Below are 24,683 nucleotides of genomic sequence, written 5' to 3'. Positions count from 1 at the left end.
TCAGCTATAGTTTCATCAATAATGTCGCACTGGAAGATAGAATGATCTTCCGGAGGGTGCTTCATAGCTTCATTTAAACTGAAACTTACTGTTCTACCATCTATCTCAAAGGAGTAAGTTCCTGAGAATGCATCTAGCTTGAACTTCGAGGTTTTCAGGAATGGTCTTCCAAGCAGGATTGATGATGGTCTTCCTGAGTCATTAGGGGGCATTTCCAGGATATAAAAGTCATTGGGAAAGCTGAGCCCCTTAATGCTCACTAATACATCTTCAGCAATTCCAACTACTGTAATAATGCTTTTATCTGCTAACACAAAACGAGCTGCCGACCTTTTTAAGGAAGGGAGCCTTAGAGTATCATATATAGACAATGGCATTATACCATATATGGACCTGGATCACTACATTTTTCAGGTATACCTCCCATTAAAGCAGATATAGAACTACCTAAAGGAATAGTTTCTAATTCATTAATTTTATCCTTATGAATGCATAAATTTTTCAGAAACTTTGCATATTTAGGTACTTTCTAAATAACATCAAAAAGGGAAACAGTTACCTCAACCTTTTTGAAAATTTCTACCATTTTGGGATCAAGTTCCGTCTGCTTTCTGGGCTTTCTTGCAAAGTCTGGGAATGGGATAGGGATGGTGCCACTTGCAGCTTCTACATCCTTTGGTGCTCCATTCCTTGGCTGAGTTAATTCTTCTTCAACATTGTCTTGTACTTCATCTTCCTCTTCAGCATCTTCCATTTCAGCGTCTTCTACTTCCACTGAGTCTTTAATTTGGGCGTGTTCTATTGGGCTTGGCTCCTCCTGGATCCTCTCTTGCAGTGTGGTTCCGTACCTCAAAGTGATGGCATTGATGCCACCCTTGGGGTTAGGTAAGGGTTGAGAAGGAATTCCACTGGAGCTTGAAGGTTGGTTGGTGAAAGCAGGTAGTGATTCTATTCGGGTGGCAAGAGCTTGTAAAGTGGCATTCAGACTATTTAAAGTAGAGTTCAGTGTAGTCTACATGTCTTGTTGTCCTTGTGCAAGAGAATGAAGCATCTCGTCATTTGATGAGGAAGTGGGATAAGTGATCTATGGGACTTGTTGTTGGTTATGCTGGGGTCCTTGTGACTGTCTTAGGTGAGGAGCTCTGTAAGGTTGGTTCTGATTCTGCTGTCTATTGTTGTCATTCTACCTCTGGTTTCCATTGTTATCTCTGCCTCTTCTGTTATAGTTGTCCTTCCAGCCATGGTTGGAATTATCTCTTCAACTTTGGTTGGAGTTGTCCTGCCATCCTTGGTTATAGTTTCCTCCTTGGTTGTAGTTGCTGCCTTGTTAATTGTATCCTTAATTCGAGCGGTCATAGAAGTTATGAGTAGCTGCCACATTGTTATCTTCCTGTTGGAGCTGCGGGCATTCATTAGTATAATGACTATAGTCAGCACAGATTCCGCATACTCTTTGTAGAACTAGCTGTTGGCTTTGTTGTGGTGTGGCAGGCTGAGCTTGTTGTTGTTGGTTCAATTGCATTTGCTTCAGTAGGTTAGTCATTTCACATATACTCTGTGTAAGAGCAGAAGTTTCAGTGCTGGAGGAGACCTCTGCAATAGCTTTTGAGTGGCTGCTCCTGTGCCTGTGATTCCTAGTAGACTCAGTGGTGCACGAAATTGTGATCTCAACGGCACAAAAAAACTTGGTACACACGTTCATAATCTCAATTATTTTCCAAAATTCCGCACTACTAACCAGCAAGTGCACTGGGTCGTCCAAGTAATAAACCTTACGTGAGTAAGGGTCGATCCCACGGAGATTGTTGGCTTGAAGCAAGCTATGGTCATCTTGTAAATCTCAGTCAGGCAGATTCAAATGGTTATGAGGTTTTGATAATTAAAATATAAATAAAATAGAAAATAAGATAGAAATACTTATGTAATTCATTGGTGAGAATTTCAGATAAGCGTATGGAGATGCTTTGCTCCTTCTAAATCTCTGCTTTCCTACTGCCTTCATTCAATCATTCATACTCCTTTCCATGGCAAGCTGTATGTTGGGGGTTCACCGTTGTCAATGGCTACCGTCCGTCCTCTCAGTGAAAATGGTCCAAATGTGCTGTCACCGCACGGCTAATCATCTGTCGGTTCTCACTCATGTTGGAATAGGATCCATTGATCCTTTTGTGTCTGTCACTACGCCCAACACTCGCGAGTTTGAAGCTCGTCACAGTCATCCCATCCCAGATCCTACTCGAAATACCACATACAATGTTTAGACTTTCTCGATCTCAAGAATGCTGCCAATTGATTCTAGCTTATACTACGAAGACTCTGATCGTGAACCAAGAAGCTAAGAGATATGCATTCAAGCTTGTTTTCATGTAGAACGGAAGTGGTTGTTAGGCACGCGTTCATAGGTGAGAATGGTGATGAGTTTCACATAATCATCACATTCATCATGTTCTTAGGTGCGAATGAATATCTTAGAATAAGAATAAGCTTGAGTTGAATAGAAAAACAATAGTACTTTGCATTAATTCATGAGGAACAGCAGAGCTCCACACCTTAATCTATGGGGTGGAGAAACTCCACCGTAGAAAATACATAAGTGAAAAAGGTCTAGGCATGGCCGAATGGCCAGCCCCCAAACGTGTATAATGATAAAAGTCTCAGGACTTAAAATGAAAACTGGATACAAAATAAATCTCTAAAAGTAGTTTTTATACTAAACTAGTAACTAGGGTTTATAGAAAATGAGTAACTAATGCAGATAGTACAGAAATCCACTTTTGGGGCCCACTTGCTGTGTGCTTAGGCTGAGCATTGAAGCATTCACATGTAGAGACTTTTCTTGGAGTTAAACGCCTACTTTGATGCCAGTTTGGGCGTTTAACTCCAGCTTTTATGCCAGTTCTATCGTTTAACGCCAGAATAGGGTAGAAATTGGGCGTTCAAATGCCAGTTTGCGTTATCAAAACTTGGGCAAAGTATAAACTATTATGTATTTCTGGAAAGCCCAGGATGTCTACTTTCCAACTCAATTGAGAGTACGCCAATTGGGTTTCTGTAGCTCCATAAAATCCATTTCGAGTGCAGGGAGGTCAGAATCCAACAACATCTGCAGTCCTTTTTCAGCCTCTGAATCAGATTTTTGCTCAGGTCCCTCAATTTCAGCCAGAAAATACCTAAAATCACAGAAAAACAAACAAAATCATAGTAAAGTCCAGAAATGTGATTTTTGCTTGAAAACTAATAAAAATATACTAAAAAGTAGCTAGATCCTACTAAAAATACCTAAAAATAATGCCAAAAAGCGTATAAACTATCCGCTCATCACAACACCAAACTTAAATTGTTGCTTGTCCCCAAGCAACTGAAAATAAAATAGGATAAAAAGAAGAAAATATACTATAAATTCCAAAATTTCAATGAAACTTAGCTCTAATTAGATGAGCGAGACTAGTAGCTTTTTGCCTCTGAACAGTTTTGGCATCTCACTTTATCCTTTGAAGTTGAGAATGATTGGCATCTATAGGAACTCAGAATTTAGATAGTGTTATTGATTCTCCTAGTTCAGTATGTTGATTCTTGAACACAGCTACTTTATGAGTCTTGGCCGTGGCCCTAAGCACTTTGTTTTCCAGTATTACCACCAGATACATAAATGCCACAGACACTTTTATTTTTGCCATTTTTTTTGCAAGCCTTGTTTTTCACTGCTTTTTCTTTCTTCAAGAATCAATTTTATGATTTTTCAGATTATCAATAACATTTCTCCTTTTTCATTATTCTTTCAAGAGCCAACAATTTTAACATTCATAAACTTCACTATCAAAAATATGCACTGTTCAAGCATTCATTCAGAAAGTAGAAAGTATTGTCACCACATCAAAATAATTAAACTAATCTCAAGGATGAATTCAAAATTCATGTACTTTTTGTTCTTTTACATTTAGAACAATTTTTTTATTTAAGAAAGGTGATGGATTCATAGGACATTCATAGCTTTAAGGCATAGACACTTAGACACTAGTTATCAATGTAATAAGACACAAACATAAATAAAACATAAAGCATAATTTTCGAAAAACAGAAAAATAAGAACAAGAAAATTAAAGAACGGGTCCACCTTAGTGATGGCGGCTTGTTCTTCCTCTTGAAGATCTTATGGAGTGCTTGAGCTCCTCAATGTCTCTTCCTTGCCTTTGTTGCTCCTCCCTCATGGCTCTTTGGTCTTCTCTAATTTCTTGAAGGAGGATGGAATGCTCTTGGTGCTCCACCCTTAGTTGTCCCATGTTGGAACTTAATTCTCCTAGGGAGGTATTAATTTGCTCCCAATAGTTTTATGGAGGAAAGTGCATCCCTTGAAGCATCTCAGGGATTTCATGATGAGGACTTTCCTCATGCTTTTGTTGAGGTCCATGAGTGGGCTCTCTTGTTTGCTCCATCCTTTTCTTAGTGATGGGCTTTTGAGATGAATCTCTCCATCTCCCATGACTCAGAAGTGGAAGCAATTGCCTTCCCTTTCCTTTTTCTAGAGGTTACTCCGGCCTTAGGTGCCATTAATGGTTATGGAAAAATAAAAAGCAATGCTTTTACCACACCAAACTTAAAGTGTTTGCTCGTCCTCGAGCAAAGAAGAAAGAATAAAGAAGAAGAAGAAGAAGAAAATGGAGGAGATGGAGAGGTGTGAGTGTGTCGGCCAAGGGGGGAAAGAAATGTGTATTAGAGGTTAGGTTTGGGAGGGAAGAGTGGTGAAGAGGTGATGGGGAAGACAGATGGAGGTGATTGGTAAAGGGTATTTAGGGAAGAGTGTTATAGAAATATGTGAAGAGGAGAGAAAAAGAGGTGGGATAGGTGGGGATCCTGTGGGGTCCACAGATCCTGAGGGGTCAAGGACTTAGCATCCCTACTCTATTTAGGCATGGAAAACGCCCTTAGAGTGCACTTCTGGCGTTAAACGCCAGGTTGCTGCTTGTTTCTGGCATTTAACCAGCTTTTCTCCTTTTCTTGGCGTTTAACGCCAACTTGGTGCCCTGTTCTGGCGTTAAACGCCAGTCTGGTGCCTATTTCTGGCGTTAAACACCCAGAATGGTGCCAGACTGGGCGCTTAACGCCCATTCTACTACTTTTACTGGCGTTTAAATGCCAGTAAGCTCTTCCTCCAGGGTAAGCTATTTTTAATGCTATTTTTTATTCTGTTTTTGATTTTTCAGTTGTTTTTATGACTTCACATGATCATCAACCTAAAGAAAACATAAAATAACAATGGAAAATAAATAGATATAATTAAATAACATTGGGTTGCCTCCCAATAAGTGCTTATTTAATGTCAATAGCTTGACAGTGAGCTCTCATGGAGCCTCACAGATAATCAGAGCAGGGTTGGGGCCTCTCAACACCAAACTTAGAGTTTGGTTATGGCCTCCCAACACCAAACTTAGAGTTTGAATGTGGGGATTTTGTTTGACTCTGTATTGAGAGAAACTTTTCATGCTTCCTCTCCATGGTTACAGAAGGAGAACCTTGAGTCTTGAATACAAGGTAGTCCTCATTCAACTTAAGGACCAACTATCCCCTGTCAACATCAATCACAGCTTTTGCTGTGGCTAGGAAGGGTCTGCCAAGGATGATGGATTCATCCTCATCCTTCCCAATGTCTAGGATTATGAAATTAGCAGGGGTGTAAAGGCCTTCAACCTTCACTAGCACGTCCTCTACTAGTCCATAAGCCTGTTTAATTGATTTGTCTGCCATCTCTAGTGAGATTCTTGCAGTTTGTACCTCAAAGATTCCCAGTTTCTCCATTACAAAGAGTGGCATGAGGTTTATCCCTGACCCCAGGTCACATAGAGCCTTTTCAAAGGTTATGGTGCCTATGGTACAAGGTATGAAGAATTTTTCAGGATCCGGTTTCTTCTGAGGTAATGTCTGCCTCATTAATGCATTCAGTTCATTGGTGAACAAGGGGGGTTCATCCTCCCAAGTCTCAGTACCAATTAAGTTGGCATTCAACTTCATGATTTCTCCTAGATATTTAGCAACTTGATCTTCAGTGATGTCTTCATCCTCTTCAGAGGAAGAATATTCATCAGAGCTCATGAATCACAGAAAGAAGTTCAATGGAATCTCTATGGTCTCTGTATGAGCCTCAGATTCCTTTGGTTCCTCAAAGGGAAACTCCTTTCTGTCCAGAGGACGTCCCATGAGGCTTTTCTCACTGGGACTTACGTCCTCCTCACTCTCTCCAGGTTCGGCCATGTTGGTCATGGTTATGGCCTTGCACTCTCTCTTGGGATTCTCTTCTGTATTGCTTGGGAGAGTACTGGAAGGAGTTTCAGTAATCTTCTTACTCAGCTGACCCACCCATGCTTCCAAATTTCTAATAGAGGACCTTGTTTCATTCATGAAACTTAGTGTGGTCTTGGGTAGATCAGAGACTATGGTTGCCAGGCCAGAATGGCTCTGTTCAGAATTCTCTGTCTGTTGCTGAGAAGATGATGGAAAAGGCTTGCTATTGCTAAACCTATTTCTTCCACCATTATTATTGAAGCCTTGTTGAGGCTTCTGTTGGTCCTTCCACGAGAAATTTGGATGATTTCTCCATGAAAGATTATAGGTGTTTCCATAGGGTTCTCCCATGTAATTCACCTCTGCCATTGTAGGGTTCTCAGGATCATAAGCTTCTTCTTCAGAAGATGCTTCTTTAGTACGGTTGGATGCAGCTTGCAATCCATTCAAACTCTGAGAAATTATATTGACTTGCTGAGTCAATATTTTGTTCTGAGCCAATATGGCATTCAGAGTATCAATTTCAAGAATTCCCTTCTTCTGAGGCATCCCATTGTTCACAGGACTCCTCTCATAGGTGTACATGAACTGGTTATTTGCAACCATGTCAATGAGTTCCTGAGCTTTTGCAGGGTTTTTCAGATGAAGAGATCCTCTTGTAGAATGGTCCAATGACATTTTTGACAACTCAGACAGACCATCATAGAATATACATATGATGCTCCATTCTGGAAGCATGTCAGTAGGACACATTTTGATCAATTGCTTATATCTTTCCCAAGCTTCAAAGAGGGACTCACCTTCCTTCTGTCTGAAGGTTTGGATTTCCACTCTAAGCTTGCTCATCTTTTGAGGTGGAAAGAATTTGGCCAGGAAAGCACTGACTAACTTTTCCCAAGAGTTCAGGCTTTTCTTAGGTTGTGAATCCAACTGATGACAAGTCATCTTAGCCTAGTTTCACTAGCCTTTTTCTTTTGTTTTCAATTGATTTTATGCACTTTCTTAAGCCATAAGCAAGCCAATTGGGTAGATTTCCATGTTTCCTTTGATTCAATCAACCATGTATGAATTAATGCAATTTCATGAGATTTTATGCTATAATTGTCATATATTATGAAAGAATAACAAACTCATGATTTTGATCAAAGCTTTGATGTGTTTGGTTGATTGATGATAGGTGAAAAGAGTTTTGAAGAAGGTTGAAGAAAGAAGGAATGGCTAGGAGCAAGAGAGAACAAAAAGTTTGAGCCAAAGTTTGCCTCAAACTTTAGCTCAAACTTTTAGAAGAGTTGAAAACATGCCAGAGGAAAAAAAAGCTTGAGCCAAAGTTTGCCTCAAACTTTAGCTCAAACTTTTGGAAAAATTGAAAACACTCCAGAGGAAAAAAAAAGCTTGAGCAAAAGTTTGCCTCAAACTTTAGCTCAAACTTTTGGGAGAAAAGCTTGAGCCAACGTTTGCCTCAAACTTTTTGGCAAACATTGGCATCACAAAACCAACACCCTGGAGGAGAAAAGCTTGCACCAACGTTTGCCTCAAACTTTTTGGCAAACGTTGGCGCCACACATATACACAAGGGGGCCAACGTTTGAGCAAAAGTTTGACCTCAAACTTTAGCCCAAACGTTGGTAGCAGCAAGAGAAGCCATCTGGTATAAAAAGTTTGAGTAAAAGTTTGCCTCAAACTTTTACTCAAACTTTTTATGATTTCAACCCGGTTCACAATGGATCTTTCTCCAACTCCAAGAGCAATCAACCAAGGCCTTTATCAACCCAATTCCATCAAGAGCAAAGGCCCAATTCAAGGCTTGAAGACCATTTGAAGAAAGTGTATAAATAGCTTAGGATTTAAGTTTTTCAGAGAGCTTTTCCTTTGGCATTCTTAGAACACTTACAGAGAGCTCACCTTTACATTGTTGCTTTAGAATTCTAGAGAATTGGGAAGGAGAATTGATCTCTCTTCTTCCTTGTTCTTGCTCAGCACTCTTTACTTTTATTGTTTTGGATCTTGGGTGGAGAATTGAAGAAATTCTGTTTCAATCTCACCTTGGGATCTTGTTTAATTTTCAGCATTGAGTTTCCATCTCGGTTAATTGCTTCTTCTTCTATTCTCTCTGCAATTTACACTTCTTTATTTCCTTTGCAATTGTTCTTGCTGGATCTAGGAAGGCAGTGAGATCTAAACTTGGCTATCTAGTCTCTTGAGTCCTGAGATCTATAGCTTTCAATTTCAATTTCCTTGTTTCGTTGTCACACCAAGCTTATTCTCATTTTCATTTAAGATCCGGTTTAATTGAATCCATCTTTTACATTCCTGTTTGTTGAATTTTTCTTTTCCTTATTTAATTTCTGCAAATCCAATTCCCAATTCCCTTTACAATTCAAGCCATTTACATTTCTTGCACTTTAAGATTCTGCAATTTACATTTCTTGCGTTCTAAGTTTCTGCCATTTAATTTCTTATTCTTTAAGATTCAGCACTTTATTTTCTGTTCTCTTTAATTTCATGCAATTTACCCATTCCCTTTACTTTCCAGGCAATTTAAATTCTGTTAATCACAAATCACTCAACCAAATCTTGATTCGCTTGACTAAATCAACCACTAAACTGAAATTGCTCAATCCTTCAATCCCTATGGGATCGACCTCACTCACGTGAGTTATTATTACTTGATACGACCCGGTGCACTTGCCGGTTAGTTTTGTGTGTTTGGGATTCATTTTTTTTCGTTTTCCAAAAATACAAAGGGAAAAGCATAAGCCTGTAGACCTCGGGATCAACTCCATTGGTCTTGACAGTGTCACAGATTTGCAAGAATTCAGCTAAAAACTGATTAGGATCTTCCAATGAAAATCCATGAAACTTGCAATTCTGTTGCATTAGAGAAACTAATTGAGGCTTAAGCTCAAAGTTGTTTGCTCCAATGGCAGGAATTGAGATGCTTCTTCCATAGAAGTTAGAAGAGGGTGCAATAAAGTCACCAAGCATCTTTCTTGCATCTCCACCATTGTTATTGGGTTCGGCCATGTCTCCTTCTTTTTCGAAAATTTCTGTCAGGTCCTCTCCAGATGATTGTGCTTTAGCTTCTCTTAGTTTCCTCTTAAGAGTCCTTTTAGGTTCAGGGTCAGCTTCAATAAGAATGTTTTTATCCCTGTTCCTGCTCATATGAAAAAGAAGAGAACAGAAAAGAAGAGAAATCCTCTATGTCACAGTATAGAGATTCCTTTATGTGAGTAGAATAAGAAAAGAGAAAAATTCGAACACAGAGAAGAAGAGGGGGTTCAAATTTTGAGTGGAAGAGGAGTGTTAGTAGATAAATAAATAAATAAAAAGAGATGGGAGAGAAAAGAATTCGAAATTTAAATTAAAATAAAAGGAAAATGTTTTTGTTTTTATTTTAATTATTGGTTAGAATTCAAAAATTAGGAAGAGAAATAATATTGAATTAAAATTTAAAACAATTAGTTAATTAAAACAAATTTTGAAAAAGAGGTTAGTAATTTTCAAAAATTAGAGAGAGAGAATTAGTTAAGTGGTTTTGAAAAAGATATGATTGAAATAGAAAACTTTTAAAATTAAACCAAAAACAGTCAAGTGGTTAATTGAGAAAGATTTGAAAATCAAATTTGAAAAGATAGCAAGTTAGAAAAAGAATTTGAAAATTGATTTTTGAAAAAGATATGATTGAAATTTATTTTGAAAAAGATTTGGAAAAAGAAATTTAAAAAGATTTGATTTTTGAAATTAAAGTTAATTACTTGACTAACAAGAAACAAAAAGATATGATTCTAAAATTTAAAGATTGAACCTTTCTTACTAGGCAAGTAACAAACTTAAAATTTTTGAATCAATCACATTAATTGTTAGCATTAATTTCGAAAATATGAAATAAAAATAAGAAAAAGATTTTGAAAATCAATTTTTAAAAGTTTTCTAAAATATCTATAGAAAGTGAAAAATATTTGATTTTTGAAAAAGTTTTGAAAAGATAGGATTTTTAAATTGAAAATTTGATGTGACTCATAAGAAACAACTAGATTTTTAAAACTTTTGACTAAATAAATCAAATTTTCGAAATTTATGAGAAGAATAAGAGAAAGATATTTTTTTATTTTTGAATTTTAATGAGGAAAGAGAAAAACATAAAAATGATGCAAAACACAAGAAATTAAGATCAAAACTAATAATGCATGCAAGAACACTTTGAATGTCAAGATGAACACCTAGAACACTTTGAAGATCATGATGAACATCAAGAACATATTTTTGAAAAATTTTTTTAGAAAAGAAAAACATGCAAGACACCAAACTTAGAAATTTTCAAACTTTAGACACTAATAATTCTAAAATCCATATGAAAAACAAAAAAAAAAGATACAAAACAAGAAGATCACAAGATTAAACAAATATAATCATCAAGAATAACTTGAAGATCATGAAGAACCATGCATGAATTTTCAAAAATTTTTAAAAGAATGCAATTGACACCAAACTTAAAATTTGACACTAGATTCAAACAAGAGACACAAAATTTTTTGGATTTTTCGAAAATTATTTGGAAAAAGAAAAATAAGGATTTCAAAAATTTTTAATAAGAATTCCAGGAATCATGCAATGTTAGTCTAAAGCTTCAGTCTAAAAAGATTAGACATGGCTAGCCAAGCTTCACCAAGTCATTACATACAACAGCCAAATTGATGGGAATCAATTAGCTCCTGTGATGATAAAAGCATCATCTGAAACTCTAGAATTCATTCTTAAAAATTCTGAAGAACAAATATAAATTATATATTAAATTTTTTTTTGATATTTTTTTCGAAAATAAAAAGAATAAAAACAAAAAGTTTAAAATTAAAATAAAATTACCTAATCTGAGCAACAAGATGAACCGTCAGTTGTCCAAACTCGAACAGTCCCCGGCATCGGTGCCGAAAACTTGGTGCACGAAATTGTGATCTCAACAGCGCAAAAAAACTTGGTACACATGTTCATAATCTCAATTTTTTTTCACAATTCCGCACAACTAACCAGCAAGTGCACTGGGTCGTCCAAGAAATAAACCTTACGTGAGTAAGGGTCGATCCCACGGAGATTGTCGGCTTGAAGCAAGCTATGGTCATCTTGTAAATCTCAGTCAGGCAGATTCAAATGGTTATGAGGTTTTGATAATTAAAATATAAATAAAATAGAAAATAAGATAGAAATACTTATGTAATTCATTGGTGAGAATTTAAGATAAGTGTATGGAGATGCTTTGCTCCTTCTAAATCTCTGCTTTCCTTCTGCCTTCATTCAATGATTCATACTCCTTTACATGGCAAGCTGTATGTTGGGGGATCACCGTTGTCAATGGCTACCGTCCGTCCTCTCAGTGAAAACGATCCAAATGCGCTGTCACCGCACGGCTAATCATCTGTTGGTTCTCACTCATGTTGGAACAGGATCCATTGATCCTTTTGCGTCTGTCACTACGCCCAACACTTGCGAGTTTGAAGCTCGTCACAGTCATCCCATCCCAGATCCTACTCGGAATACCACATACAATGTTTAGACTTTCTCGATCTCAAGAATGCTGCCAATTGATTCTAGCTTCTACCACGAAGACTCTGATCGTGAACCAAGAAGCTAAGAGATATGCATTCAAGCTTGTTTTCATGTAGAACGGAAGTGGTTATTAGGCACGCGTTCATAGGTGAGAATGGTGATGAGTGTCACATAATCATCACATTCATCATCTTCTTGGGTGTGAATGAATATCTTAGAATAAGAATAAGCTTGAGTTGAATAGAAAAATAATAGTAGTTTGCATTAATTCATGAGGAATAGCAGAGCTCCACACCTTAATCTATGGGGTGTAGAAACTCCACCGTAGAAAATACATAAGTGAAAAAGGTCTAGGCATGGCCGAATGGCCAGCCCCCAAATGTGTACAATGATAAAAGTCTCAGGACTTAAAATGAAAACTGGATACAAAATAAATCTCTAAAAGTAGTTTTTATACTAAACTAGTAACTAGGGTTTACAGAAAATGAGTAACTAAGTGCAGATAGTGCAGAAATCCACTTCCGGGGCCCACTTAGTGTGTGCTTGGGCTGAGCATTGAAGCTTTCACATGTAGAGACTTTTATTGGAGTTAAACACTAGCTTTGATGCCAGTTTGGGCGTTTAACTCCAGCTTTTATGCCAGTTCTAGCGTTTAACGCCAGAATAGGGTAGAAAGTGGGCATTCAAACGCCAGTTTGCGTTATCAAAACTTGGGCAAAGTATGGACTATTATATATTTCTGGAAATCCTAGAATGTCTACTTTCCAACGCAATTGAGAGTGCACCAAATGGGTTTCTGTAGCTCCAGAAAATCCATTTCGAGTACAGGGAGGTCAGAATCCAACAGCATCTGCAGTCCTTTTTCAGCTTCTGAATCAGATTTTTGCTCAGGTCCCTCAATTTTAGCCAGAAAGTACCTAAAATCACAGAAAAATACACAAACTCATAGTAAAGTCCAGAAATATGATTTTTGCTTGAAAAGTAATAAAAATATACTAAAAAGTAGCTAGATCCTACTAAAAACTACCTAAAAACAATGCCAAAAAGCGTATAAATTATCCGCTCATCATTCAGCTAAGTCGCGGATCAGTTGCCATGCATCATCTGCGGTCTTGTACTTTTTTAGAGAACCATTACTAGCACCATCTAGTGTAGTTTTATCCCAAGGCTTCATGCCTTGAGTGAAATAGCTGATTAACACTAGCGTGTCAATCATATGATGGGGGCATGCGTCCAGAAGGTTCTTAAAATGCTCCCAGTACTCATAGAGAGTTTTTGATTCTCCTTGAACGATGCATGGGATCTCTTTTCTTAGTCTGTTTGTAACTTTAGTTTGGAAAGTACTTTTCCAGAAATTCTCTCCTGAGCGTATCCCAGTTAGTAACAGTCACTTCAGGTTGGGAATAGTATCACTCTCTTGCCTTTCCCTCAAGAGAAAATGGGAAGGAAGTTAACAGAATATAAGTTTCATTCACACCATGATACCTAACAGTAGAACAGGCTGTCTAGAAATCCCTTAGGTGCTTAATAGGCTCTTAAGCAGGTAAGCCATGAAACTTGGGCATCAAGTTGATTAATGCAGTCTTCAGCTCAAAATCTATAGCCAGAGTTGGATGATGCACTTGATACGGCTGCAGTGTAAAATCTGGGGCTCCAGCTTCCTGGAGAGTAATCCTCCTAGGTGCTGCCATGTTATCTGCACGTGAATCAACTGAATCAGTAGAAAAGAAGCTTGTTTCGCTCTCAAATGGCGGTTCAGATTCGCCCTCAGATGAGACTGGTGAATCGATAACAATCACTTCACCACCCTCAGAGGCTAACCTGCGTCGAGCTCGCCTAATACATGAAATAGTTCTTTCAATTTCAGGATCAAATGCGGCTAAGATCGGATCAGACAGTGAACGCGTCATTCAATGAAAGAAACATATAGCTCATGGTAATAAAATAAAATTAAAATATGCAAATAAAATAAAAATATGTACACTAATTAATAATTTATCACACAATTGCAACTCCCCGGCAACGGCGACAAAAACTGCTGCGTGGCAGAAGTTAGGCCAATTAAGAGATTATAATATAATAGAACAGTGTTGCGACTATAGCTCTTAACCAGCTAAAATCTGCCTCACCAATTTAAAAGAGTGTCAAAAAAATTTAGAATAAAAAAATACTGGGAGTATGAGTCCCAGGTCGTCTCCCAACGAGTTGCAAGGAAGGGTGCTATTTTATTAATTAGGAATTTTTTCGAGAGTTTTGAGAGTTGAATAATGAGCAATTAAATAATTGTAAATTAAAGCAATAAAAACTAAGAATGATTATTAATATTCTAAATAAAAAGGCTTTGACTGGGGGAATGATTAATTGGAAATTCTATCCTTGTTGGGATCTCTTAAGTGTAGTATTAAAAAGGTTGTTGTTTTCACTTAGTTAACCCTTACTAAATAAAGGAAAGTCAAGTGATTGAGCTAACTCTTATTCGCAAATGCTAGTCCTCTCCTGTGGGAAGGTCTAGCGTTAGTAAATACAGAAGTAGCCAACAGCTTCCAGTTTAATCAACACATAAGCCTTCCAACTCAAGTGTCTCCTTTTAATCAACCCCCATGTCAAGTATGGAATCTACTCCATTGACATGAATATAATGCTCATAAAAATATAAGAAGAAGACATGATGAATTTAAATAAAATAGGGATTCAAAATTGATTAAAAATAAAAGTAATTCTTTGCATTAACAATTCATGAAAATAATCCACTTACTACTTTAAAAAAGAATTAAGAGTATGGAATAAATAAAAGAGTAAGTAAGGAAACAAACTAGAATAGTATCTTCAACGGAGGTAATGACTCTTCAATATCCAAAAGCAAAAGCAATAAACTGGGAATGTAAAGAGAACCTAGAGGAAGAGTAATTCACTTTAGATTCGGATCTAAAAAAACATAAAACTATCCTAATGAGAATATGTGTAGTCTTCTCTGTTTGAGTCTCTGCATGTTCCCTGGCTTTATTCTATGTTTCTGGGCCGAAAACCGGGTCAAAACGCGGCCCAAAATCACGCCCAGTGTTTTCTGTTAAGTTTGCAGATCGCGCAGGTCACGCGTACGCGTCATCCACGCATTCGCGTCATTTAGTGATTTTTCTTGTCACGCGAGCGCATCCTCCACGTGTTCGTGTCATTCGTGCAAACTCCAATCCACACGTACGCGTCAGGCATGTGCACGCGTCGCTACAATTTTCCCCATTCCGCGCGCTCGCGTGAGCCATGCGCGCGCGTCGGTCTTCGCTGGTTATCTCCTTATTTTCTTGTATTCCTTCCATTTTTGCAAGCTTTCTCTCCATTCTATAAGCCATTCCTGCCCTATAAAGCCTGAAACACTTAACACACGGATCACGGCATCGAATGGTATAGAGGAGAATCAAAATATACTAATTAAAGATCTTTAAAAAGTAAGTTTTCAATCATAAAACAATACTAGGAAGGGATTATAAAATCATGCAAATCATATGAATAAGTAGGTAAAGGTAAAAGCTTGATGAAACCACTCAATTAAACACAAGATAAACCATAAAATAGTGGTTTATCATTCATCATGTTTTTTAAGTCAATATAATCACATCCCAAGGTATTTGCTCCTTGTTAATGCTTTGCATTTGTTTGAGTTGACTTGACTTGATTCTTATCAAGACTCGCCACTTTTTGTAGCAAGCACCTTCCCATGTGATTAGTTGATTATTCTTAAGGATGAATAGGTAGTTCTCTTCATCATTGTGTTGGTTATTGTTTCTGTGCTATTTTATATCAATTTTATTCTTTCACTTGCACAACCGCAATATCCAATAATCCTACATTCAATTCACTCTTATTGTAGTTGCCTAAATTTGCTTGTCCTTAATTGATGCTCTTCTAGTGCTTGCATCTTAGGCCATTTAATTGAGGGACTCATTCTTACTTTTTAATTGTGTGGATGCCACTTAACTGGCCGTTGTGTGTATTCCACACCACTATGCAAACTTCCTCAATTAGATGCTTAATAGCTCCCTCCTTTACCTTTTTGTGCTACTTGCCTATGACTTCTAATTATACTTTATTCATTCTTTTCAAGGATGAGACATAAAGCAAGGAGCCGGGAGAGGAGAAGGACACCGAGGATGGAGATGCCAAGCCCGCATTGAACTTGGCGAATTCCACACAACCCAAGCTCCCGCATCCACCAACCGACGGTGGAGCTCTTGAGAGACAGTCCACCCAGATCGTGTTCGTGCACGGAGGACCGTGCAACGCTTAAGTGTGGGGGGAGGATTCGTCATTTTCGGGGTGTAAATTTCTTTTCCGAACACTTTGCACTTTCATTTTTGTTTTCTTTTATTATGTTCTTGTAGATATTTGGAGTGTTTATGATTGTTGCATTGCACTTTCTTCTAGTATATGCATATACATCTTAGTTCACCCATAGTTATCGCATTATACATTTTTGCATGATATATATTTTATAGATAGAAATTGTGATTGGATGATGTGAATAGCATATGCCTAGTTATCTTGATCCTAATTGTTCATGTTAATTTTTTCTTGTTGAAAATTAGGAAAAGAACTAGGAAATTTTGAAAAATTTGCATCCATCACAACATACATACATATAGGAAATAATTTTGGTGAAAAACAACAAGAATTCCCGAGAATTTTGCTTCAAGGGCATTCTATTGAATTGATTGAGAAAACTGTTTTTAAACTTGCTTGAATGATTCCCTTATGGAACATAGAAGAGTAAAGAACAAATACCTTGTGAGTTTTTGAGCTATAATGAGTGGTTACATCTTTTAACCACTAATTTTGTTCATTGTGTGATATATCTCTTCTATGATTGTAATCTTGGTTTTGCTTGATTCTTTATTTCCAATTATTGATATTTTGAACTGCATTGAGCATGATTGAGGCCATCTTTGAATTAAGCTTACTCGCCCATATAGCCTTACTCTTGCATCTACCCTTGTTAACCCCTTTTGAGCTTTATTTACCCCATTGTTCTTGATATTAGCACATCACAACCTTAAGTAGAAAACCATGATTTACCTTAGATTGTATCCTTGATTAGCTTAGGTTGACGAGTGTGTTTCATTTAAGTGTGGGGAAATTTTTGGAAACATTGGTAGTGAATGAAATTGTTTGATTTTGGGTATTCATGAAAAATTTTGGAAAATGGGTGCATTCATGTATGAGCTATTGAACCATATGCATTGTCATTAAAAAAAACAACATAAAAAGGGGACAAAAGTTACCCCAAAGAGAAAAGAAATGAATAAGGAATGCATATGTGATGAAAGTGAAAGAGCATACATGAATGTGTGAAAGAAAGTAAGAATGGGAAGTTAGGTTGCATATATTAGTGATTGGAGTGATATAGGTTGAGTGTGATACTTAAACTAATCAAGGATCCAATTCTTTAGTCCACTTAACAATATCTGTCCCACCTTGACCCTAACCCCATTACAACCACATCAAGTCCTCATGATAATTACATTCATGCATCACATGCTTGTTAATTGTTAGATGAAAAGCAAATACTCGAAAGCATGATTAGAAGAGACCTGAGTTAAACCCTTAGACACTGAGTGATTAGAGTGTATACACACCTAGTGAGGGTTTAATTACTCAACTCTATGTTTCCATGCTTCTTATCATGCATTCTTCCAAGTTGCTTCACTTTGATGAGCTGAACCAATTCTTTAGATTTTGGATGCATTGGATTATCTCCTTGCTTAGCCCTATTTGTCGATACTTGCTTGGGAACTTGATTGTTTGTTTTCACCAATTTCATATAGATACTATAGATAGATATATAGATATATATAGTATATACGTACTTGCATGCATATAGAAAGTTGCATTTAATAAGTTGATTACCCCTCTTGATTGTTTTCCTTGTTGGTTTAGTATGAGGACATGCTATTGTTTAAGTGTGGGGGAATTGATGAGTCTATATTTGATGGTATATTTTGACTCAATCTAGATGGATTCTAGCACATGAACTCACACTTAAGCACCAAAATAGCATACTTTTGTGTTTTGTCCCTAATTTGATCCTAAATGTATAAACATGCAATTTTGTGCTTTAATAGAGCAATTTAATCCCACTTTTATGTCATTCGATGCCGTGATATGGTTTGTGAGTGATTTCAGGCCTTGGAGGCAAGAATAGATGGGCAAAAGTGGAAGAAAGCATGCACAAGGGAGAAAGCATGAAGAAAACAAGAAAAAGCACACACAGCGAAGTGTGCATGCACACAGCCCTGCGTGCGCGTGCACAAGCAAGAAATTCCATGTGTGCATACGCACGCATCTGTGCGTACGCACAGGTCAATTTTCAGCCGAGTGTGCTTTTGTTAATGAAATGCGTGTTGTGCATTTTCTGAGGGCTTTTGGCCCAAATTTTGAAGGCTTGGAGCTGAATTTGGAGTGCTATATAAGGGGGAATCAACACATAACAAAGGGAGCTCACTTAGATAGTTTTAGAGAGTAATTAGGAGTAGGAGTAAGAGTAGTGTAGCATTGCTCTCTTAGGGTTTAATTTCCATCTTAATGTAGCATTTTATAGCAAGCTTAATTTTGGATTTTGATCATCTTTAATTGTAAGTACTCTTTAATTCCTCTTTAATTACATTGTCTTTATTTTCATTTCCTTTGGTTCAAGCACTTTGTTTATAATTGCAATTTTGAGTTCTTGAAGTTTTGATTAATGAATTTAATGTTTCATGCTTTCTTTATGTTTGTTTGGATGTTTATTGTTGGTATTGTTGATAGTTGGTTATTGTTTGTTATTTTTCCTTGCAATTTTCCATGTCTTACTTTTATGCACACAAGGTGTTTGTGAAAATGCCACCTTAGATTTTGAGTAGATTTTCCCACCTTGGCTTGTGGTTTGAGTTCCTAGGATACTAGAGTCATAATGTCCGACATTTAGTGGTAATTCTTGGGTAGTTAGTTGACTCTTGTTTCCATTGACGCTAGCCTTTTATCAACTAGTTTGGTAAGTTAGTTAGGACTTATGGATTAAGGTCAATTATGCTTGCTTGACTTACTCCTCGATGGTTGGGGTTGACTAGGCGAGATTGACTCATCATAATTACCATAGTTGTGGTTATGGTGATGATAGGATTCCTTGGATTCTCATCCCCAAGTCAAGGCTCTTTATTGCATTTATAGCATTTTTACTAGTTTTGATCCTATTTACCTTTGCTTGCATTAATTTCCAATTTTGATCATTGTTTAGTTCTTTTATCGCTTAATTCTTTTAATCTTTCAATTCTTGCTTGAAAACCCCCCTTTTCCCCTCACAACCGAAAGAGAAACACTTTCAATTACATCCTAGGGAGAACGACCCGAGGTTGAGGTACTCTTGATCTCGATTATTATAATTTGAATTTAAACATTTGATTTAGGAAATCAATTGTTGGTCTAGACTATACTTGAAACGAACATATTCTATTTTGAGAAATTCTGGATCGACAATAGTTCTCTTATCAATTTGCAAGAGATGTTCATCTGGGAATCTCTCATTCACTGGTTGTGGAGATTCTTAGTTAGTCCCTTGTGGTAGTCTTGACAGATGGTCTGCAACTTGGTTCTCACTTCCTTTTCTATCCCTCACTTCAATATCAAACTCTTGTAGTAATAGCACCCACCTGATGAGCCTTGGCTTGGCATCCTGTTTAGACATGAGATACTTGAGACCAGCATGGTCAGTATACACTACAACTTTTGAACCAATCAAGTATTGTCTAAATTTATCAAATGCATATACAATTGCCAAGAGTTCTTTTTCTGTGGTGGTGTAATTTTTCTATGCTTCATTTAATACCTTACTTGCATAGTATATAACATGATGCAGCTTATCCTTTTTCTGTCCCAATACAGCACCAATTGCAAAGTCACTTGCATCACACATGAGTTCAAAAGGCAATTCCTAATCTAGGGGTGTGATGATTGGTGCTGTAGTGAGTTTATTTTTCAAAGTTTCAAAGGCATGCTTACAGTTATCATCAAAGACAAAAGGATTGTCAACCACTAACAAGTTGCTTAGTGGTTTAGGTATCTTTCAAAAGTCTTTAATGAATCTCCTATAAAAACCAGCATGCCCCAAGAAACTTCTCACTGCTTTCACATTGACTGGTATAGGAAGCTTTTCTATGATCTCTATCTTAGCTTTATCGACTTCTATACCCTTGCTTGAAACCTTATGCCTAAGAACTATCCCCTCGGGAACCATGAAATGACATTTTTCCCAATTTAAAACCAAATTAGTTTCTTGGCATCTTTTCAAGATAAGAGTTAGATGATGCAAGCAAGTATCAAAGGAATTGCCAAAGACAGAAAAATCATCCATGAAAACCTCTAAAAATTTTTCTACTATGTCAGAAAATATGGAAAGCGTACACCTTTGAAAGGTAGCAGGGGCATTGCACAGCCCAAAGGGCATTCTTCTGTAGGTAAAGACTCCAAATGGACAGGTGAAGGAAGTCTTTTCTTGGTCCTTGGGGTCCACCACTATCTGATTGTATCCAGAGTACCCATCCAAGAAACAATAGTAAGCATGGTCAGCCAATCTTTCTAACATCTAATCAATGAAGGGAAGAGGGAAGTGGTCCTTCCTTGTGGCATCATTGAGCCTTCTATAGTTAATACACATCCTCCACCCTATCACTGTCCTTGTAGGGATGAGTTCATTCTTCTCATTAAAGATGACAGTCATGCCTCCTTTCTTTGGTACCACTTGCACTGGGCTCACCCAAGAGCTGTCAGAAAATGGTTATATGATTCTAGCATTCTATAACTTCATTACCTCCTAAAAGTAATGGGATACATTGGTTAAAGAAGCACTTGAAGCAAAACAATATGAAGACCATGAAGGGGAAGCTCAAGACACTCAAGAGGAAGACTCAAAAGAGACACAAGCACTTGAAAATTCAAGTGAAGTTAAGGAAGAAGGAGCACCAAAGCAAGAGTTGAAGCCTCTGCCTCCAAACCTCAAATGTGCCTTCCTTGGTAATAGAGAGACTTTTCCAGTGATCATTAACTTCACTTTGAGTGCACAAGAAAAAGGAGAGCTACTTGGCGTATTGAGAACCCACAAGGGTGCACTGGGATGGACAATTGATGATCTGAAAGGCATAAGCCCCACCATATGTATGCACAAAATACTTTTGGAGGAGGACTCTAAGCCATTTGTGCAACCTCAAAGGAGACTCAACCCCACAATGAAAGAAGTGGTTCAGAATAAAGTGATGAAGCTATGGGATGCTGGGATCATATATCCTATTTCTGACAGCCTCTGGGTCAATCCAGTCCAAGTTGTACCAAAAAAGGGAGGCATAACTCTCATCTCCAATGAAAAGAATGAGCTTATCCCAACAAGGACAGTAACCGGGTGGAGAATGTGTATTGATTATAGAAGATTGAATAATGCCATAAGGAAGGACCACTTTCCTCTTCTCTTCATTGATCAGATGTTAGAAAGGCTAGCTGGCCATGCTTACTATTACTTTCTGGATGGATATTCGAGCTATAATCAAATAGTGGTGGACCTCAAGGATCAAGAGAAGACTTCCTTCACTTGCCCCTTTAGAGTCTTCGCATATAGAAGAATGCCATTTGAGTTGTGTAATGCTCTAGCAACCTTTCAAAGGTGCATGCTATCCATTTTTCTGACATGCTGGAAAAGTTCATTGAAGTTTTTATGGATGATTTCTCTGTTTTTGGTGATTCTTTTAATACTTGCTTGCATATTCTTACCCTAGTCTTGAAAAGATGCCAAGAAACTAATTTGATTTTAAATTGGGAAAAATTCCATTTCATGGTACCTGAGGAGATTGTTCTTGGGCATAAAATTTCAAGTAAGGGTATAAAGGTTAACAAGGCAAAAGTAGATGTCATCGAAAAAATCCCTTTACCAACAAGTGTGAAAGCTGTTAGAAGCTTCTTGGGGCATGCTGGATTTTACAGGAGATTCATCAAATATTTTTCTAAAATAGCTAAACCATTAAGCAATTTGCTAGTGGTTAACAATCCTTTCATCTTTGATGATGAATGCAAACATGCTTTTGAGATTCTGAAAACTAAACTCACTAGAGCACCAATCATCACACCCCCAACTTGGGAATTACCTTTTGAACTCATATGTGATGCAAGTGATTTTGCAATTGGTGCTGTGTTGGGACAAAGGAAGGACAAATTGCATCATGTCATTTACTATGCAAGCAAAGTATTAAATGAAGCACAGAAAAATTGCACCACCACAGAGAAAGAACTATTAGCTGCTGTATATGCTTTTGATAAGTTTAGACCATATTTAATTGGATCAAAGATTATGGTTTACACTGATCATGCTACCCTTAAGTATCTTATGTCAAAGCAGGATGCTAATTAAGCCAAGGCTCATTAGATGGGTACTACTCTTACAAGATTTTGACATTGAGATAAGGGATAGGAAAGGAAGTGAAAATCAAGTTGCTGACCACTTATCAAGGTTACCACAAGGGACTAATAATCAAGAAGCCTCACAACCAGTGAATGAGAAATTTCCAGATGAACATCTCTTGCAAGTTCAACAAGCCCTTTGGTTTGCAGACATTGCAAACTACAAGGCAGGGAGAAGTATCCCACAAGATTACACTAGGCAACAAGTGAAGAAACTACTCAATGAGGCCAAGTTATTTTTGTAGAATGAGCCTTTTCTGTTCAAGAGATGCCCAGATGGAATGATCAGGAGATGTGTACCAGAGGTTAAAATGAGATACATTCTATGGCATTGTCACAACTCAAGCTATGGTGGCTACTTTGATGCTGAAAGGACAGCTGTAAAAGTTCTTTAAAGTGAATTCTATTGGCCCTCCATCTTCAACGATGCTATGGAGTTTATAAGCCAATGTAATGAATGCCAAAGAGCAGGAAGCTTAACAAAGAGAACTGAAATGCCTTAGAAATATATCTTGGAGGTGAAATTGTTTGACATATGGGGAATTGACCTCATGGGTCCCTTTCCTACATCTTACTCATTCAAATACATATTGGTGGCTGTTGAATATATCTCAAAATGGGTGGAAGCTATAGCCACTGATACATGTGATGCCAATGTGGTCGTACAGTTTCCAGAAGGAACATTTTCACCAGGTTTGGAGTACCCAAAGGGCTTATAAGTGATGGTGGAAGTCACTTTTGCAATAAGCATCTGAATACTTTTCTTCATAGATATGGAGTGACCCACAAGGTAGCTATACCTTACCACCCACAAACCAATAGCCAGGTTGAGTTAGAAAATAAAGAGCTGAAGAAGATCTTGGAGAAAACTGTGGGAGCTACAAGAAAAGACTGGGCAAGGAAATTAGATGATGCCCTCTGGGCATACCGAACTTCCCTTAAAACTCCTATTGGGAGGTCTCCTTTCCAGTTAGTCTATGGCAAAGCTTGCCATCTACCTGTGGAGCTTGAATACAAACCCTTCTGGGCCACAAAACTCCTCAATCTGGACGCTCAAGCAGCAGTGGAGAAGAGATTATTGCAGCTCAATGAATTAGAAGAATTCAGACTTGAGGCATATGAGAATGCCAGGATATACAAAGAAAGAGCAAAGAAATGGCATGATAGGAGGATTACACCCAATACATTTAAACCAGGATAGAAAGTATTGCTATTCAATTCAAGATTGAAAATTTTTCCTGGGAAGCTTAGATCCAAGTGGACTGGTCCTTATCTCATCACCAGAGTGTCTCCTCATGGCTATTTAGAGCTACTTGATGAAGCATCCAAGAAGACATTTACAGTGAATGGCCACAGAGTGAAGCACTACCTTAGTGGCTCACGGGACAAGGAGGAAAGTGTGCATATGTTGACTTGAACAAGGAAGTTGCAACGTCAAGCTAATGACGATAAAAAAGTACTTCGTGGGAGGCAACCCATGCATAATATCCTTCAAATTTTGTGCTTTAATAGTTAGTAATAGAGTGTTTCTTCATATTCACTTAAAGAAAATAAATCAATTGTGACAAAGGGTTACTGAGTTTACATGTAGCCTATGATAGACACCAAGTTTGGTGTGAACAAAGGCACTCTAAGATAGCATCATGAGACATTGACATTAATTGAGTTTATCTTAGTGATCTGATTCATTTTGCAGCACATAGTCACAACCTAAGTTTGGTGTCCACATAAGCTACATAGATATTGAATTCTAGTACACAATTTGATTTATTTTTCTCTAAGCATAAGAAAGCAGCAAAAAATTTTTCGTTGATTCCATTGAAATATAGTTAATTCTATTTTCTGCCACCAAATATTGAAAGGCGCTTGAGTTGTGTCTTCATTTTACAGGAAAGTTTAAAGGAAGAAGTGAGGGATAGAAGCCATTAGCTAGGGAATTTCGGACAACACACACACAAAAGAGGAGTCACATGCGCCTTGGGTTTTGTGCCTTGGGAAGATCACCTTGACTAGCATTAATCAGAATATTTGCACTTCCCATGCCATGACCGAACCATCAATGTCATGACTCAACCATCAATGTCACCCCAACTAACCACAACAACCATCAATCATTGTCTTCACTTCACTTCTACATATAAGCCATCCATTTCTTCTACACTCCATCAATCCTCACCATCTGATCTCCACTTAGCCGAACCTACCACCCTCACTAGTCTTGCTTCACAGATTCATTTTCTTGCCTTAAGTCACTAAGCAACATTCACTCCTTTCTTAGTCACATACCTTTGTTTCATTCATCACTAGCTCCCCTGTCTGAACCAAACAGATTTCTTCTTTCTTATTCACTCTTCATCACCCTCATTCCGTGCTCATACATCTCATCTTCTAACCTTTTT

Source organism: Arachis ipaensis, chromosome B10 (genome assembly GCF_000816755.2).
Source record: "Arachis ipaensis cultivar K30076 chromosome B10, Araip1.1, whole genome shotgun sequence".
Classification (NCBI taxonomy): Eukaryota; Viridiplantae; Streptophyta; class Magnoliopsida; order Fabales; family Fabaceae; genus Arachis; species Arachis ipaensis.
This window is presented reverse-complemented; position numbering follows the sequence as displayed.